Raw genomic sequence first — 4,940 nt, forward strand, 5'->3', positions numbered from 1 at the left:
CTCCTCTGGTGGGACTGTGCACCTCCTGTATCAAGTGGACTGACTGTGGGACTGACTGTCTCTGTCTTGGTGCGGGGAGGGGAGACACTGCTGCAGGCCTGGCTGCTAGCTACTGTGTTATCAGCTACCAATCAATCATGAGTCACTCAGGGACCAGGGACTCAGGGACCAGCTCAATACACAGGATCTACCTACTACATAACGACTTAACGAGCATCAATTAGCACCTACAAAACCAGGCTAAGGAGAGGAAAGAATCAATACAGACCATCAACTGCCCCAAGACAGATGCAGTCTTGGCACGAGTTTTGTCTGTCAGCAGCCAGAGGTGCAGGGCCCCAGAACCCCCCTGCACCGACCTCCACAGCTGGCAGGCGTCATGGCCTCAGCAGGGGCCACCATCCCTGCAGCTGTCACCCTGCTGTGCCTTAACACACACAGGGTCACCCATGGCATGAGTTTTGCTTGTCCACAGCTTGAGGTGCAGTTCCCCCCAACCCTCTGCACTGATCTTCTTGAAACTTGGCAGGCTTTGTGGCCTCAGTAAGAACTATCACTAATGCAGTTTTGACCCCCCTGTGTTGTAACACACAGCCATGACATGAGTTTGGCTTTCATGAATTTGGGGTACAGTTCCCCCCAAACCCCTGCACTGATCTTCTTGAAGCTTGGCAGGTTTCATGCTCTCAGCAGAAGCTACCGTCCCTGCAAGTTTCATCTAAATCAGATAAGAAAAAACAAAGTTATAGATATTTAATTGATTCCCCATTATACCATATGGCTGCATCTCCGAGGTGGCTCCAAAGCTTCGAAGCCGCTTCGGCCAGATCAAGGCGGAAACCCGGTCCAGAGCTCTGGATCCGATCGCAGCCATCTGAAGCAGCCAGATCCAAAGCTGGATTAGATCGCTGCAGACTCACACAGGCCTAATCAGCAGAACTAGAAATGTAGTTTAGATCTAAGGTTATGTGCAATTAATATTAGTATTAATGTTGAAGAAACATCAACTACAGATACTGCAATGGCATGTTAATATTTAAAATGTAATCTGAAAAAGATTGTTGTTTGGTGTAAGATCAATTATAGAGAATGTCAAGAAAGTAGAGTAGGTGGATGATTATCTCCTCAGCACCAAAGTTAACTTATTTCAATACTACCCTTAGACCTTATATTATAAAATTACAGAATGGTTCTGTTTTGAGTAACTTCCTAACTTTCTGAGAAAATGAAATTATTTACTAGTAACTATGGTTCTTTGATTTTTTTCCACACACATTTCACCTGGGGATGCGTATCATGCCCTGAGCCCTTGATCAGACTTTTTGCCTTAGCAATACCCACAAAAAACACTGTTGCACTGCCTCCCTTCCTGCTCCATACTGATGGCATAAAGGATGGCACAATTCCTGTTCCTCAGGTTCCTCTCAACAGCAAAATCCTATATTATGTGTTACAAGAAAGAAGAAAAGGAAGGCAGGATTTGAATGTGTAAGTGGACAATAATGGAAGTAACTCCAGTTATTTGGGTTTTTTTTCCTTCAAATAATAAACTGCGTACACTTTCTCATTCACAGATGACTCCAAAGCCATAATTGTACTGAGTCATACTGAGCCTCAACAATTGACTCAGCATGCAGGAAAGTCTAGGACCCTTTCTGCTCCATCCAGAATCTGGTGGTTGTAGGCTGACAGGTTGTAGTAAAGGCTTTCCAGATGTGCTCTTAACTGGTGATCTCCCTCTGGAACATTCAGGGGGTCCATCCAATGCTAGCTTCACTGGCACTGAGGCTGACACAGGTTCATGTGGAGATTTGGTGTCAGGCTGCATAGAGGATCTCAACATGGGATCTGAGGCCAACCCAAGTGTCCTTTCAGGGGGAAGAGAGTTTCAGCTTCTAATGGTGCCTGGTAGGGCTGTGCAAAACAGCACCATTCTGCTTTGACTTCCATTTCAACATTTCAATGGAACAGTGTTTCATTTGAGTTCCATTTAGTTTTGAAAGCACTGTTCCGTTTCGTTTCATTGAAACTGTTTTGCCATTTTGATGCTGTTTCGATGTGTCGCCCATAGGCTATAATGGGGAAGCACAAAACTTCCTAAAACATTGTCATTTCTTGTCTGATTCAGAAGAAACTTGCAGGGATGGTAGCCCCTTCTGAGGGCATGAAGCTTGCCAAGTTTCAAGCAGATAGGTGCAGAGGGTTCTGGGAAACTGCACCTCGAGATGTTGACAGGTAAAACTGTCACTTGCTGGCTGTGGCAGCCTCCTGTCATCCAGCAGGCAGATCCAGGGACCCTCACCCTCAGGAGGGCTGTGCTGGACTCCTTCCAGGGGTGCAGGCCCCCGATCTGCCTATTGGATGACAGGAGGCTGCTCCTGCTGCCTGGGAAGATTGGTGCTGCTGCTGGTCCCAGGTGGCAGGAGCAGCCTCCTGTGATCTGGCAGGCAGATCAGGGGCCTGTACCCCCAAGAGGAGTCCGGCATAGCCCTGGTAGTCCTCCTGGGGCTGCGGGCCCCAGGATCTGTGCACCAGATGACAGCATGCTGCTGCTTTGAAATGAAATAAAGGCACTTGAAAAATTTCAAAACTTTCAAAACATTTTGAGTTTTGAAGCTGGGCTTACTTGGCTTCAGCGCTGGTCCCAGCCAGCAGCAGCCTCCTGTCATCCAGCGCAAATCCAGGGGCCGTGCTCCCCGGGGAGGATTCTGGCACATCCCCAAGCTCTCCTGGGGGCTGGGCCCCTGAATCTGTGCACCAGATGACAGCATGCTGTTGCTGCTGACTGGGGCCAGCAGCAGCACCAATCTTAGTTGTACCCACCACTGGGGGAGCCCAGCATTGGTCCCAGCAGCCTCCTGTCATTCAGCAGGCAACAACATGCTGTCATCCAGCACACAGATGCGGGGGATCGTACCCCCGAGAGGGCTGGGGGATATGCCAGAATTCTCCCAGGGGACGCGGCCCCCAGATCTGCACTGCATGACAGGAGGCTGCTGCTGCTAGCTGGTACCGGTGCTGAAGCCAAGTAAGACCGACTTCAAAACTCAAAAACATTTCGAAACTTTTGAAATGTTTTGAGTGCCTCTGTTTCGTTTCTAAGCTGTTTCAATGGCTTTTGTTGCATTTTGATTTTGCAGTTTTGAGCTCAAAACACATCAAAACACCTTTGAAATGAAACATCCAGCAAAATTTCACATAGCCCTAGTGTCTGGCAGCACTGAATTTGAAAAACTGACATACTGGGTATGTCTACATGAGATGTGTTACTGCGCAGATGCCTAGTTTACTGCACAGTAAACATGTGTGTTTACATGTGCATGTGCTTAGTGCACATTAACAAACCTTAATCGTGATTAAATTTGCTACGTACAACTGCAAGTAGAAAATTTAAAAGTGATTAGTTAATGTGCAAGGGCTGCCAGTCCCGTGCTGTGCCCTGTGCTGGGCACTGCTGGCAGCTGCGCAGGGCTGGCAACAGTGGAACACCCATGCAGGGGTCCAGAAAGCCAGCATGGGGCCCAGCATAGCCTTATCCTCACAATCCAGGCTTAACATCACCCATGTGTACACTCCTGTGCCCTCCATTTTGGGCCCCAACTGGAGCCAGGAGGAGACTGGTGAACTTTTGGCGCTCTGGGGTGACATGGAGGTGCCGAACCAGTTTGAGCAAGGTGGGCACTCCAACACCTACATTTATGAGGCCCTGTCAGGAGCAATGCAGGAGCAAGGGCACAACCAGTCAGCAGCGTAGGGCTGCATAAAGTCAAGGCCATGAGGACATAGTAGGTCACCGTGACCAACCACAATTGTCAGTCTGGCTGTGCTCACAAGACACCAACATTGTGGTGCTCTGAGACCCAGGCCACAGCCATACAGTTTACACAAGCATGGGCAGCCTACAGAGCCCCCGCCCCAGCCTGGCACCTCCAGTGACACGTCATTGGAGGAGGGACCTTTGGGCATGCAGCACCCTGTCCTGCCCAGCTCCCCAGTTGCAGTTTCTACCAGCAGTCTAGGCCGTGACATGTGTGGCCAGTCTTGCCACCCCGGGTGCACAGTGGGGTGGGGGCAGCATGGTGACCAGACTCTCTGTCCAGGTACCACCACCAGTCCACCTTGCAACCACTGGGGGAGCTGGACAGAGCGGGGTGGCAGGCAGAGTCTCCATGGAGACTGGCTTGGGACCCCAATGGGCAGGGCATGCTTGGCCAGGTGGATGGGATGGGGCTGTGGGCAGGCGGGCAGGGAGCAGATTGTAACTCTGCCCTGGGCCCCAAACCCAAACTATCACCACCCTGCAATCCTGGCTCTACCCACCTGTGCATTTGCACCCCCAACCCATCTACCTGGCTAAGGTTGCCCTGCTTGCAGAGGTCCCAGGGCAATCTCCATGGAGATCCCACCATCCCTGTCTTACTCCCCCCGATACATGAAAGACAGCCCAGGGCCGGATAGGACCAATTGCCACCTTTCCCCACCAAGCCAGGTGGCATGGGTGGCCTGTGCCACCTTAGTCGGGGGGGGGTATGGCTCCCCCAGCGACCAGTCAGCGACCGGGGGGGTACCCCTGCAGCTGATCCTACTGCTTGGGGCAGGGGGAGGGTGTCCCCCTGCAGTCGATCTGGCTGACCAGCCAAGCACAAGACAGCCAATCACTGTGGAAGTGGCTGCGGCCACTTCTGGGAGCACAATGGCGCTCCACTCCCTGGCCAGAGCTTGCAGGTGATGCTCCCTCCTGCCTGCCCCCTGCCATCCCATTGCCCAAGTGGCGAATGTGGCTGGGCAGGCAGTGCACCAGTGCTACCAGGGGGTGCATGTGCACCCCCTATGCATTGCCACTGCCAGGTGGCATCAGTACCCCTACCTCCTGCTGTGCTGGGTCAGCACTGCCCCCCCACTACTTGTTCAGCATTGCCCTCTCCCAACCCCCCCCCCCC

General features: G+C 51.8%; 1 protein-coding gene across 1 annotated transcript in view; it reads right to left on the minus strand.

Annotated features, from left to right (window-relative positions):
• Positions 1–4,940, minus strand: part of LOC109299239 (sodium/hydrogen exchanger 10-like) — a 259,437-nt gene that overhangs the window by 124,473 nt on the left and 130,024 nt on the right. The gene's annotated exons all lie outside the window — the stretch shown is intronic.

The sequence above is a fragment of the Gavialis gangeticus genome, unplaced genomic scaffold (assembly GCF_001723915.1).
Source record: "Gavialis gangeticus isolate Ggan-Ray unplaced genomic scaffold, GavGan_comp1, whole genome shotgun sequence".
In the NCBI taxonomy this organism is placed as follows: Eukaryota; Metazoa; Chordata; order Crocodylia; family Gavialidae; genus Gavialis; species Gavialis gangeticus.